Source organism: Hermetia illucens, chromosome 5 (genome assembly GCF_905115235.1).
Source record: "Hermetia illucens chromosome 5, iHerIll2.2.curated.20191125, whole genome shotgun sequence".
Classification (NCBI taxonomy): Eukaryota; Metazoa; Arthropoda; class Insecta; order Diptera; family Stratiomyidae; genus Hermetia; species Hermetia illucens.
Window position 1 is genome coordinate 67,676,567 of NC_051853.1, and position 15,364 is coordinate 67,691,930.

The 15,364-nt window shown below is 41.9% G+C and overlaps 1 protein-coding gene across 3 annotated transcripts in view; it reads right to left on the minus strand.

Annotated features, from left to right (window-relative positions):
- LOC119657413 (irregular chiasm C-roughest protein-like) overlaps positions 1 to 15,364 on the minus strand; it is a 526,753-nt gene that overhangs the window by 331,991 nt on the left and 179,398 nt on the right. The gene's annotated exons all lie outside the window — the stretch shown is intronic.

The window sequence follows — 15,364 nt, forward strand, 5'->3', positions numbered from 1 at the left end:
TAAAGAAAATTGTCTTGAACGATCTCGGTCTGCATGGCTTTAGAAATAAAAGGCCTAGGATGTGACTAACCAGGAACTTTGGAACGGTCGTTGTTTCTGAAAATTTTGAAGCATTGTTGAAAGATTGTAGGTTTCTTGAGCCACAATCTTTCTATTTTGACAGCCGGCCTACTATACCAATAATTTTGTTGAAAATGAGGAGTTGTCTGATAAGCTGTTTGTAGCATAAGTGCTCGATTTTCGAGTAAGTTGGATGCTTGATTTCAGGATAGGATGCATTCGGGGTCATTCCGTTATTGTTTTACATTACCTAAAACTGGGGATCGTTTCCAATGGGAAATTGAGCGGTAAAGCACGTACAAATAGGAATTCAGACGAGCTTGACTTCAAACAATTTATTTAGTAGACTTACAGAGGCTGAGGTGACAGGGTTAAAATCAGAATGTATTGATGGTTTTGGATTACCTTCAGTGGACATTTAAAAAATGGTCGCTGATAACATAGGACTTCGAGCAATTTCCGCCGGGAATATATAGAATGCTGAAAACTGTTGTTGGATATTGATTTTGAATTTGACCGCGGCTGAGAATTAACTTGAAGAGGTGCAGATAGAAGATAAGCATTTCGCAGAACGATTTTGTATTGTCAAACAGAGTTGAAAACCTTGCTTAGATTGCTTGCTTAGACGCAGGTGGTTACTGAGAAAAATGTTATTGAACTGTTAGAGTGCTTTTCGCTGGGGGATAGATTGAAGTTAGATTCCATATTCACTGACTACAGAAAATATATTATAATCAAAATAAAAAAAAATTCTCCCTTCTAACTGGATGAAACTTTTTGCTTTTCCCAGATACGTATTTTTGTCAACGACAACCGAGATAAGAAAAATTATGAACAATCTCAAAGATATAACTTCCTATCTTGATTGTTCTCATTTGTGCCATTTGTTGTTGTTGCTTGATTGGTATTTGGTGCTGACGTTTGCCAAAACATGTTTCATCTGCTCGAAATGGATGAAGGCAGTATGTATATCTCTATTCTATTCTTCCCATGATGTCGATATAGTCATGCATAGACCAGTAGTTGCCCAACTGGGCGGACTTGAAGAGGATGGTGCTTCTCGCAATTACACCAGCATCACCGATCACTTTTTCAGAATCAAATTAAAAGGAATGCGTTTGATGTTAAATGGTCTCGAGAGTGATCCTGTTACCATTATATGGCCTCGCACATTTGTCAAGGTCAGCCTAGTCAGTCTTATCAATTTCGTCGCAATACTGAAATCATAGCCGTATGCAGTTCTATTTGGCTTTGCCATCGAAGGCGGTCTTGAAGTCGATGAAAAGGTGGTGAAGCTAATGATCATATTCCAACAGTTTTTCAACGATTGCTGCACAGAAAAAATATGATCTGTTGTTACTTTGCCTGGAGTGAAATTTCTTTGGCATTAACCCATGATGTACCTGTGCGTATGGGACTTTCAAGTCTAGCAAGATAGTGGAGAATATGTTATAGATTGTACTCAGCAACGTGATACCTCTATAATTGGTGCACTGGGTGATATCCCACTTTTCATGTATGGGACAGATAAAGCAGGCATTGATTCCCTGTCCCACGCTGTAAGTATCAGTCGTATAATTGGTCGTTTTCATATTTAAACAGTTCGACTGTAATTCCATCCGCTCATAGGGACTCATGAGTCTTAAGCCGATGGATTATATCGACTGTCTCTTCCATTTTTGGTGGTGGCAGCGTTTGCCCACCTACGGTCGACGGGATCTCCTGCTCGCTGATATTCTGGTTGTTGAGCAATTCATCAAAAATACTCAACTCGTCACTTCTCCCCACGACAAAGTTCATGATAGGTCTGTGCGCGAACATTTTTCGGTTCCGTTGTTAGCTTACACTCATTTACCATACCATTTCCCGATGCTTCATCTCCAGGACCTCCCTTGGCTGTGGTTATTGCAGCATTCGCCTTGTTGTGGATGTCTTCAGTATTCGTTCGAGCCCGAAGTACCATGCCAACGTAAGAGTGATCCGGGTCTTTATTGGTCCCCTATGTTTTCTGATGTTTATCAAGGCTGACGAGTTGCAGCGTTCACTTTGGTTGAAAGTGTGTTTGTTGCTGTTTGTCTATAGACAGTTTTCCGCGTAAACAGGATACTTCCAACAATCATTTCGTGCAACACTCCTAATTCAATAATACGCAGTCCGTTATCATTGGTGTTTCTATTTAAACATTGGGGACGAACATGTCGTCTGAATAAGATTTCCGTCCCTGCTTGGCCGTTAAAATCTCCAGGTATGACTTTGATATCATACCTGAGGCAGGCTTCGAGGGTCCGTTCTACTGCATCGTAGAAGGTATCCTCTTCCGACTCTGCAGTCTTCTATGTAGGGGCATGAACGCTAATGAAGCTTAAATTTTGAAATTTCCCTCATAAGCACAGAGTATTTTCAAAGCCGATAACACCAGGTTTCACTTTCTGGCTGACCAAATAAGCTACTTCGAGCAACGCATCTCTTGTAGCGCTGTTGCATCAACGTTATATTGGGACAGGGTATCGGCCAGCTACTAGGCATTCTATATGTACGGCGAGTGGAGATTTCACGAGAAAATGGCATTATATTAAATGAAATTAAGATTTCATCATCCTTTGCCCTTCCTTTTTTCTAATTTTACCAAGTAGAAATGGGCCTTTTTGATATTTGATATAATGAATAATACTATCCACAGAGAGAAATTAGGTTACAGTAGTTGAGAGACGGTTCTGGCATCAGTTCAATGCGGTGTTGGTTCAGTACTTTGACGAAATGTCCGTTTTTCAGTTGGAAGCAATGTTGTTGCAGGAGCGCGAATGAATCAGTTTTGATTTGAGGATCCTGTCAATGTGTGTGTGCCTTCTGGATGTCAAGGACCATGAGTGGCGTGAAGCAAATGGCTTACTTGTGGAGCTGAATATCGAGAATTCTGGCATCATGATCATTGATGTCAGCGATTTTTTTCGAGGAGTGTCCGCGACTTCGCAGCGCCTCGTTATTTCGTTCGCTTTGTCCGGTGACAAGCGGACGAGGAAAGTCATTTTCTATTATTTCCAAATTTAACCCCCTTAGCGTCCCCATTACATTCCTTCTAATTTTCTACTTTAATTTTAAAATAATAACTTTTGTTCTCAGGTTTATTTACAAAACTCCGTCATTTTTTTAACTTCCCACAAAATTCTAGGTAATACAGAAACTTTCATAACATTTCGAAAACGAGCAGTAACCTTTTGTGTTGTTGTTTGCATATACTTTTAATGCATGTTACTAAGGGGAAATTGTGTATTTATTTAGTTGGACTACATTAGCTGGATGCCGGCTCGGTTAGGAACGGCTGAGCCAGTGCTTTAGAGTAAGATAGAAGTATCGGCGAGTGCACCTTAGATAGAAGAGTTGTGGAAAGTGTAGGTTGGCGTTGTGATCGGTGATTTTCACTCAAATTTTCAAAAAATGTGCTAGTAATAGTGCAATTTCAAACTCACATAAATTATCCCAGTTTTCATTCGTATGTATGATTTGCAAGTAAGCTCCATTTGTGATTGGCATTAGACAAGGAAAAAATTGGGACTCTGTAAATTCCCGCCCGGCATAGAAAGTCAGCATATTCCAAGTGTCGGTAATGAAAAAACGGAGGTTCCATTTTTAGCTTTTAATTAATATGGCATTTCTGAAACTTCGAGTTATCTTAAAGAGCGGAGTGGTCAGTTCATTGCTAGTGCGAATAAGATTGATATTTTATTAGAAAATTTTTCTGATATGAGTTGTTGAATAATAGTGACTCGAGAATATCTGCGAAAGCAGCCTAATCTTGCAATTTCATCCAATGGAGCCATCTAACCCACGAAGCCAACAAAAACAAAAGGGGTAACTTCCATTTTGATGGCCTGTGGATATCAAGGGTGGGAACCCCAATAACCGCGACTCATGAACTTTTGAGGTAGGAAAAGTGTAGATTGAGGATGTGAATCTTCCTACTCGATCTCGGCATTCTGGTATGGAATTCTACAGCTCCACATATCTAGTCGAGCTGTTATTTTTTGTTTGTTTATTTGCAGCTTTACTTTGCGTGTTTACTTCCGATAGGTACGTGGGAAGTTCCCATATTTGTTTGGTTTTTCAGGATCCGATGGGAATCCACACATAGCTCAAGGGCACGCGTAATTTTGTAAAATAACATATGAGGAGACTGGAGTGTTCGAAGGACCTCTCACATTCATCGGGTTGGCTAGCAAAGGGGCAAGCAAACGCGCACCGACGGGACACTTCAGTGGAGCTTCAGGATTTGCTGGCAGACCTTGATGGTCAATTTCGTCAACTGTTTAGGTTTCTGAGATAACTTTTACCACTTGGTCGATTCCGGCTATGCGAGAAGGTAATTTGACCATCGTCCAATAAGATAAAAGCTAAAGAGACATATTTTATTTTCAGGAATGAAATTTTGAGTTTCGAGGTTTCTGCGGAAAATTGCGATTTTCTTGTGGCCATCGATATTTCGATATATTTCCTTCATATCAGTCATCAGAAAAAACGAACCCTAGAAGCCTGTCCCAGATATGATATCAAAATCATACTTGGGGATTTTGACAGCCAAGTAGGGAAGGAGCCCGTATTCAGGCGATACGTTGGCTCCCATAGCTTACACGAAAATACAAATGATAACGGACTGCGGACTATTCAATTTGCAGGGTCACACGAAATGATTGTTGGAAGTACCTGGTTTGCGCGGAAAGCGGTCCACAAACATACCTGGGCCTCTCCAGACGGGACCACTTTCAACCAAATTGACCACGTGTTGATCGAACGCCGCCACCTCTCAGCCTTGATGAATGTCAGAACATATAGGGGGGCCAATATAGACTCGGATCACTATCTCGTTGGCATGGTCCTCCGAGCTCGAATAACAATACCACCTAGATCCCCTCTGACAATCAGGTGAGAGTCAACAGTGAAGCCATTCACAACACAACCCTCCGCAACACCTATAAGAGGGAAATGGATGCCGCAATAACCGCAGTCAACAGAGGACCTGGATATGAAGCATCAACAAATGATCTTCACAATCACCTGAAGAACGTTATCATGGATACGGCCACAAACATACTTGGCTCCAGCCGCAAAAGGAGTCGGAACGGCTGGTTTGACGATGAATATAAGCTAGCAACGGAACGGAAGAATGCCGCATACCGAGTAATGTTGCATTCTCAAAGAACGCGGGCACGCGCAGAGACTTATCACGAACTCCGTCGAGCGGAGAAGCGACTTCACAGACGGAAAAAGGAAGCCTGGGAGAACCAACAAGTCTGTGAACTAGAAAAGTACAGGGAGCAACCGCGTCAGGCGCGCAAGTTTTACCAACAAGTCAGCAGGATGAAACCTTATACACCTCGATGCTCATCCTGCCGAGACAAAGAGGGAAATCTGATTTCCGACAGAATGGGCATATTAGAGCGATGGGTTGAGTACTTCGATGAGCTATTGAACAACCAGAACATCGGCGAGTTGGAGGTCCCGCCAACTGAAGACGACGGACAAATACTGCCACCACCAACTTTAGGAGAAACAGTCCGTGCAATTCATCGGCTAAAAAATCATAAGTCGCCAGGGGCCGATGGAATTACAGCCGAATTAATTAAATATGGAGGCGACCAGTTACACCAAGTGGTTCATCAACTTGTGCTCAAGGTATGGGACAGCGAATTAATGCCTGACGATTGGCAACGAGGCATTATCTGTCTCATACATAAAAAGGGAGAAAGGGAGTGCAGCAATTATAGAGGTATCACGTTGCTGAGTACCATCTATAAAATATTCTCCACTATCTTGCTAGGCCGGATAACCCCATATGCCCAGAACATTATTGCCCCATACCAAAGAGGCTTGACTCCAGGCAAATCAGCAACAGATCAGATTTTCTCTGTGCGGCAAGCGATGGAAAAACTGTTGGAATATGGACAACAGTTGCACCATCTGTTCATCGACTTTAAAGCCGCCTATGATAGCATAGCCAGGGTAAAACTGTACACGGCCATGAGAGAATTCGGTATCCCGACGAAATTAATAAGACTGACTAGGCTGACCCTGACCAATGTGCGAGGCCAGATAAAAGCAGCAGGATCACTCTCAAGACCATTCGACATCACCAACGGTCTACGACAAGGGGATGCGCTATCATGCGTCCTCTTTAACCTGGCCCTCGAGAAAGTGATCCGTGATGCCGAGGAAAATGCAAGAGATACGATCCTCTTCAAGTCCTCCCAATTACTGGCCTATGCTGACGATATCGACATCATGGGAAGAACCACCCGAGATGTTCATCCAGATCGAGCAGGCGGTGATTGGCGCGAGATCTTGGGCTGCACATCAATGAAGGCAAGACAAAATATATGGTGGCAACGTCAGCACCGAAGACGAATCAACCAACAACATCAAACCACACTGGTCAAACACAAAGACGAACAAGAATAAGGATAGGAGAATACAACTTTGAGACCGTTGACAATTTCTCCTAGCTAGGGTTGAAAATCACAACCGATAACAACTACGATGATGAAATCCGTGCACGGTTATTGTCAGCCAACAGAGCCTATTTCAGCTTACAAAGACTGTTCCGCTCGAAACGTCTCACCATAGAGTCAAAGCTCTTACTGTACAAGACTATGATCTTGCCAGTCCTCATGTATTCCTCGGAAACTTGGGTTCTTAGCAAGAAAAATTGCGAACTCTTGGCCGCGTTCGAGAGAAGAATCCTCCGAAGAATTTTTGGCCCCCTACATGAGGATGGACGATTCCGTAGCCTACACAATGACGAAATCTATGAGCGATACCATGACCGTCCGGTTGTGGATAAAATCCGGCTCAATAGGTTACGGTGGATGAGGATGATCCCACCCGGAAAGTCTATAAGGGCAATATCTACGGTAGAAAAAGAAGACGAGGCAGACCCTGCCTAATAGGTTTACGAGATTGCCCTGGGCGGTCTCCATTCAGATAATAACAGCCAATGTCACAACGCGTTCCACACCAACTGAATTGTACCATTGGGATCCCCCACCAAGCTAATGACAAATCAAGTATCTCAGTTTGAGTCCTTAATTTTACAATCGCTAACACATTTAGTGTGTTTCAAGAAGATTCGAAAGACTGACATAGTAGACATGCAATGCCAATAAAATGGTCTTGCGACGGTACTGATCGCTGAAAGGTTCCCAAATATAGCATAATAATCGATAATGGTGCGATATCCTACTGGCGGACCTTCGCACAAGCGTGAAGGGAGATATTGACCCAATGGCCGTAGAATTAGTTTCTGGAACGTTACTTCGGTTCCCTGGAGTTATTTTTCTTAAAGACGATTTGCCATGAGATCAGCAATTATTTGTTCAGAAATTTCGAGAACATATGAAGAGACTTCGTGCATCAGCGGCAACTCGTCATAAAAATAAGAAATTATTCGTCCCCAAGAACTTTTCTACTTAAGCCTATTCCACCATGAAGAGGCATCTTTTGAGCCAAGTTGACCCAGCAGAGATTTTAACTTTAATCATTCTAGTTCAGCCCGATTCTTATACAAACTTCTTCTTAAAGTCTTTCTTTATACAACAGAAAAGTTTGTTAAATATTTTCACGAGGTCAAATTACAATTGCCCAACGTAAAGGAAAAAGGCAAGACTGTAAATATGAATTTGAATATTCAAAATGTAAATTATGCTCAAAAAATGCAAATGTTTGGCAATTTCCAGAATTCCCCTTAATTTTTAGTAAAATATTATGAGAACTTGGGCTTTATATCGATTTAGAAAAACACAGAACTGCATTTAATTATCCAGAACCTTGGGACCATTGAACTTCGACGATAATCAGTGACTACTACATCTTCCCGGATAAAGATAGATTTATTCAGATAGTTCTTAATATCTGATTGGAACTTACTTAATGTCCGATCCGTTGACCCCTTTCAACAGAAGATGTCACTCCATAATCATTTGCATCTCCCTTTCAATCGTGTACGAGTCTTTACTCCCAGTTGAAGGGTTTTTTTAAAGGGTCCCTGCCATATAATCTGTCAGCATAGCAACCTTTGATTTGCATAATTAAAGCCTTTCATTTTAATTACTGTGAACCATTAACTACTATGTATGCGGTCGTCTGTAATTTTGCTAGATTTTAATAACAAGTGCGGACTTCTTCTGATGCGTGTATCTATCGGGAATTATCTTGGATTGATTCTTAGATATAGCGCCTGATGCCTCTGCTGCTGGGTTCAAGATATTCCTTTGATATGTAATGGGGAAGCCGATCGACATAAATACATTTCAATCTGTCCACACAGTACGAATGTATAGATATAAGAATCTAGAAGCCAAGTAGCAATTATGTATTTGAGGACGGCTACCAATCTGAACCAGTTTTCATCAGGTTTTGCTTGAGATATGTGTTCAATCTTGAAGACATTTTTGCAGAGTCAATGGGGAGGACAGAATGGCATCTAGTCGCGTTTGAAGCATTTCCGATGGCTTCAGGTCAAAGACAATCGAACCTCATCTAAAATATCTGAGTAAAGCCTTCGATTTGCTTGTTGTAGATAGTTGAGTGGAGTTCGTTTGAGCGCACGAGAGCAGTATTGAAACTGATTCGTATAGAATAAACCCTGCTTACATAGATGCTACATGTGTGTACAACCTATCAGAACGGAGGGTATATGTGTTATGTATATATCTAATGTATGAACTTTCCACATTCTTCATTTGCAGCAACATTCCTTACCGTTTAAGATACAATTCATACCTATCATACGACAATCGAAAGATAATCCTGGAAACCATTTGTCCTAGAAACTTCGTCAGCACTAACGATATTGCAAAGTTCACTAGCAAATTAGCACAATTGCCCCACTAGACACCGGAACTGCGCTTTTTCGCCATCCGCACGATTCTTGCTGGCAATTTACAGCTCAAGTGAAAAATGGAAATGAGATCGTGATAACATTTTTCCTTTTTCCGCGGCTATTTCACTCAGCCATCCCTACAGCCGATTCCTTTGTTCACGTTGGCTATACCTTTTCTGTCCTTTGACTTTTTTCCTGTCAGGATTCGAAGTCCCCCTGGGCTTGTTGACCTACGTTCGGCCGCTCGCTTCACTAACTTCCATCTCTGTAACCCATTTTTCTAATTTTCCGTTTGCATAGACCATCTCGAAAGGAAAATTTACATCGTCGGGGGCCGTTAAGCTCTGAAGCCTGGTCAAAGGATATTTGTAGCGTGATAATGACAAAGGATTGAGGCAAACTAGATGTTAAAATTCAGTTGGTTCGTGAGTTAGTAACTTGACTGTACCTAGAATAGACGAGTATCTATATATTCAGAAAGGATGTCGTCCTGACGTGAATGGAATCTGTATAATATGTACATTCACTAACTTTCCCATTGAGTAGTGGTTGGTGAAGTTCGAGTCAAATATTTGAGCGAATATTCTGCATAATGAGTTACAAATTATGAATACGAGCTGAGGCTTTTCTCTCTCGTTTTGGATTTAGGGAATGCGTTAAATCATGGGAAATTCCTCCTCGGCTACATACAGCAGTTTCGAGAATAAAAATATTACCGCAATTTCTACAAAATATCTAAAAGTTGATTTTATAATTCTAGCTCGACCAAAGTATGTAAGACTTTTTGATCTGAGTCTATATGCTCTGGAAGTAGGAAACTAAATTGTTTTTGACAGTTCATGGGAATTCAGTTGTTGGCCTTAAAAAAGCAGAAACTCATTTGATTCTAGTGGTCTTATTCATTGGATTTCAAACTACCATTACTTGGATCAGCAGTTCAACTTCAATTCGGCCATGTTATGTAAATATCATGCTGACCCTAAGCCCAGGTAAAGGAGGAGGGTTTGAGGTAACAGCGAGTACAATTCTCAGTAAAAAAACCAGTGACCGTAAAAAGTGAGAAACAGTAAAGGTGAACACATACATAAATTCGCCATACTGCATTCTACCTGACCACACCCCTTCGTCAACGGGGTCTAAATCACCTGGCCCGCGAGGTTGGTGATACGAATCGACGGGCTTTTGGGTCTAACTCAATTGACCTGATCCTTCAGGCTCGGGATTCAAAGCGACTCAAACATCATACACAGAACTAGGATGAGCAGCCTCGGACAGGAATGTTAAATCACTGAACAAACCTAGCGCTATGAAAGACCTACTTCCACGTCCAGAATACGAATTGGAGTGCTTGCGAAATAGCCGACATGAAGCCTTACATAGTCTTCGAAAGTGGAAAGTTATCAACGGAATGTAAGTTTGGAGTCGCTTTCGTCGTGGATAGGGACTTCACAGCAAATGTTGTCGGCTTCAAACCCATACATGAACGATTGTATACGCTTCGCATAAAAGCAAAGTTTGTTTTTGTATATGGGTTGTCAAAGTACATGCCCCAACTGAATAACTTTCACGAAGTGAAAGAGCAATTTCACGATAGCCTGGAAAGGATATACCATAGATTGCCTCCGACATCAAGATATTGCTCGAGGATTTCAACCCCAAGGGTGAGCACAACGGCACTTATCGGGGAGCGATCGGAGACACAGTCTCCATTACATGTAAAATCACAACAACCAAGGCCTCATTGACTTTGCACATTCACAAAAGTACGTGCGTGTCCTCAAAGAGCATTACCTTCAAACAGATAGACCACGTCCTCATCACCGAAAGATGCTCATCCAGGATACTCGAAGTGAGACCATATTGAGGATCAAACTGCGACTCCGACCACTGCATGGTAAAAAGTGGCCACAGATGCTGAATTTCAAAGACCCGTGGAATATAAACTAACCCACTCAGCAAATTTGTCGTCGCAAAGCTGAAAAATGATTTAATAGCGGAAAAATACAAAGTAAAACTGGAAGAACAATTAGGTCCTATTCTTCGGAATTTCACGGTGAAGCCTATAGATGGCACCTGATATGACCTAAAATGCGCTATCAAAACAATAACAGAAAAGTGGTTGGATATGAATCCCGGCGACTGAGCAATGATCGGTTTGGCGATAAACGCAAGGAAACGCTTGACAAGAAAAAAGGGGTATACAAACAACATATAGAATGAAACACAAGGACAAAGAGAGAAAATTACGAAAATCTCCGACGACCAGTTAATAGAATATTAAGGCAAAAGAAACGGAATATTTGGGTCGAGGAATTAAAGAAAATGAACGACAATATGGCGAACAACAACACAAAACAAGGCTACATAGAAATGACGAACCTGAGATGTGGATATCAATCGAAAACCGGGCTTTGTAGGCTTCGAGCATACATGTGATCCTCGCTGAACTCATGGAAGCATTCCGTAATTTGATTCTCTCCATCTGAAACCAGGAACAGATCATGCAAAAGTGGAAGAAAAGTATGATATGTCCCATCCACAAAAAGGTGACAAGTGTACTTTGTACGTCCTCTAAAATTCTCACAAAGTTCTTGAGGGAAGAATTAGACTGCACATCGATAAGATGGTTGGTTGTGGATATCAAGGAGGTTTTCGGACCATAGATCAGCTACTTACGGCTAAGCTAAAAAAACAACGGGACGCTGGTATATAAGTCTTGCAAAATCGCCACACATACGCACTATATAAACATCCTGGCGCTAACTTTCATAGCAGCAATGGAGATTTTTATAAACCGAATATATGAAACACAAACTTCGAGGTGAAGGTGCCAAAGAGAATAATAGCAGCTATAAGAGAAGGCAACCAATGACGAATCAGATATGTTACAATCATGGGTTGTACCAAATATCTGGCGACCCTAAAGTCTCCTGTTTGCTGGTCAAATAATAGTAAGGACCACAGGGCAACACCGTGGTCTGGTACACGGCTAGCATAGCTGCTGTGAAACGACTCCTGTATCGACAGCTCTACTATCGAATCCTACCTCTAGCTCCATGTAGTGGTCCTGGGTATTTTGTTACCCAAATAGCATGTGGAGAAGGGTGAACGCGAGGGTAGGGGGTTGCACCACCGGAGGACAAAGATGATTTATTTGAAGACGAACTCTACATTCGACTGGACAGAGTTTTGGACGGGTTGCCCTCGAATGACATCAACGTATTATTGAGAGACTTGAACATTGGGAGACTTTGACGGTGAAATTGAACTGCTCCATACAGGCAGAGTAGAATCTATATAATGAAACAAACGATAATCACCAACGATTCTTCGAGTTCGCCAGCAGCAAATATTTAGTCGTAAGCACCACTTACTCTCCCATAAGAAAATACATAAAATGACATTGGTGTCACCAGATGGGCAAACATTCAATCAAATCGACTACGTCCTCGTTTGAGCTGGCTGATACATATTGTATGCGAGGACATACGAGGTGCTAACTGTGACTCAGACCATTTCCGGGCTAGAGGGAAATACCGTTGTCGAATAACCAAAACCAGTTACAGCCATAGCGGCTGGACTGCTAAAATATGGAAAAGTTGAAAGACGACACAATCAAAGTGGCTAAATATCCACAACCAAGGCACATTTCGACGCACTACCTCATACTGCTCCTGATTAAAGTAGTGGCGAAATATGGCGAAAAATGTAAATTCCTTGGGCATGCAAAACGGAGAATCCACAACGAATAGTTCAATGACACCTGCCTGGAAGCAACTAACAAAAAAAAAAACCAAGATTACCGACTAGTAATCAAAAAACGAACCCGAGCCAGAGAATGCAAGTATCACCAACTAAGGCGATACACTAAGAAGTTCTGCAGACGAAAACAATGAAAGTTCAATAACAACAAAATTTTAACGCTTGAGGACAGCTTGAAGAAGAACGACCTGTGAGTACCACTTAGGACAGTGAAGTAGATGCGGATAGGATTTAAACGACGAACCACCCTCAGTAGAGATCAGAATGGCAATATTATCAGCGCCGCTACTCAAATAAAATCAAAATGGGTTCAGTATTTTCACGACCCCTTGAACCTATTTCCACTCCTTTGTCATTCCGGATGTCCCAAACGGAGAACAATTGCCCACACCCTCGATTTCTACGAAGTAGAGGCAACTTTGTTTAAATTTAAATCACATAAAGCTCCCGGAGCTGCCAGCCGAACCCTTAATAGAAGGGGCAAGAGAGCTAGCTAATCGAATCTAGAAATTAATCAGCGGAATCTGGACAACCGAATAAATATCTGACGACTGGAGGAAAAATTTAATTTGCCCAGTGTAGAAAAATAGTGGTAGTCTGTGTTGCAAAAACTCTCTCATAGCTGTGCACATGCTGACGAATATAATCGAACGAAGACTGAGAGAGGATACAGATAATATCATCGGGGAATACCAAGGAGATTTCAGATCCGGGCGATCGACAACAGACCAGATATTTGCAGTTAAACAGGTTGCTGTTCGTTGACTTTTGCCAATCATACGATAGGAGTAATGCTCTGTACGGAATAATGATCGAGCGAAAAATTCCACCGAAGCTAGAACGGTTAGTGAAAGCTACAATGACGCAAAACATTCCTACTGTATCAGGACTTAAGCAAGGGGATGGCCTCCCCCCCACCCTCCTTAACTAGGTGCTCGGCCTTAGTCGATACCAGAGGTACGTTAGTGGTAAAATGCCTGCAGATCGAGGCGTACGCATAGGACGTGGATATTGTTGCGTGAAGTCAGCAGTGAATAAAGTGGAGCTCAGAACATTGCAATGGCCGAGCATAATTTCGAAATGGTAGAAAAAAAAAACAGGAAATACAAAGGCAGATTACTATTGCTCTTAAAGCAGCCTCCCCATAATGAGATCAAGAAAGGTAGCCAGACATAATAAAGTACGTCCCGTGCTGCTTTATCGATGCGAGACGTGAACCTCGATGCAAATGTCGGAAAAGCAAATCGATATCTTCAATAGCAAAGTCCTCGGGACAATTTTTGGAGCCGTAAAGGAAGGGGATGCCTGCGAGTTAGTAAAATCATGAATTGTATGAATTATTTGACGACCCATCAGCATCGACACGGGTCAAAAACCGGAAATTGCACGAATACATGACGGGATGGCAGCCGACCAAGAAAACCCTGGGGGGACTCAGCGGATGCAGATTCTACGATTTTCTAACTGAAGGATCGAATAATTGAAAGCGATACATCCGAGAGACCAAGGCTCGATTTGGACTGTAGCGCCATCGAAGAAGAAGAAGTCTCCAAATTAATAAAATTTTGGAAGTTGCAATGGGCTGACCACGGTCATCGAATGGACCACATTTGGATATCTTAATTGAGTAAAGGTGAAAGGTGGGCAGAAGGATGAAGACTGGTGGGGGGGGACCATGACAGAACTGAGTAGAATATTTTGACGAAGACAACGTATCACTGCTCGAATTTAAAAATTAAAGGACGCAATCGATGGATCGAGAAGCTTGGAGGTTAAGGCCCGATATGGACTGTGGTGCCTTCGGGGACTTCAACTTCCAATGCATGATTCAATGCCGAGGCGGCTCTTGTCTCTTTCATCTAAATCTCGACCAATAAACGAAATATATTCTGGGTATCCCAAAAATTCGCACGCTTTTCACAAAAAGGATCTTCTCACTAACAGCTCTTCTAAACGCCGTGCTCACTGAACTGCGACGGTATGCCTCAATTCTCTTCTGAAATACATCCACCGATAAAACAACAGGAGGAGCGCACTGGCCCGACACAGAATTAAATTGTGGCGATTTAGTCAGAAAAGAAATGGGAGGAAGTGAGTTTGCTTATGCGATTGCTAACCATTACGAATGTCGAAAAACCTTGAGATCTAACTGAAAGCACATTTTAAGTTTCTCGTCGATAAAATACTAGCCAATTGGAAAATTTATAAGAATGCGAACCCGTAAGCAAAAAAAGTAATCACTGTTAATCATATCGGCCATTAAAAAGTTTTCACGGAATGGCAGCGAAATCTGTATCGAATTCTCCACTTCTGATACGTTAATGACAGGAACGGTACTTTGCTTACCGACCGACAAGCCGCTTCGGTAAGGTGGCGAGAATATTTTGAGGAGAGAAGGAAAAATGTTCTCATCCTCCAAAACCAATGCCGAGTAGAGCAAGCAATAAAAAGAATGAGGTCAGGGAAAGCAATAGGACCTGACGGGAATGCAGCTAAGCTTTAGAAGGCGAACATCTAGGATGTTGTGGATCAGTTAATTCTTCAATCAGGTTATTGAGATGGGAAGGATAACACCAAATGACTGGCAAGAAAACATCACCCTTGCAATATGAAAAAAGGAAACCACACTAGCGGAATGTTCAAATTACCGTCCGATTCGGTTATTGTTCCATA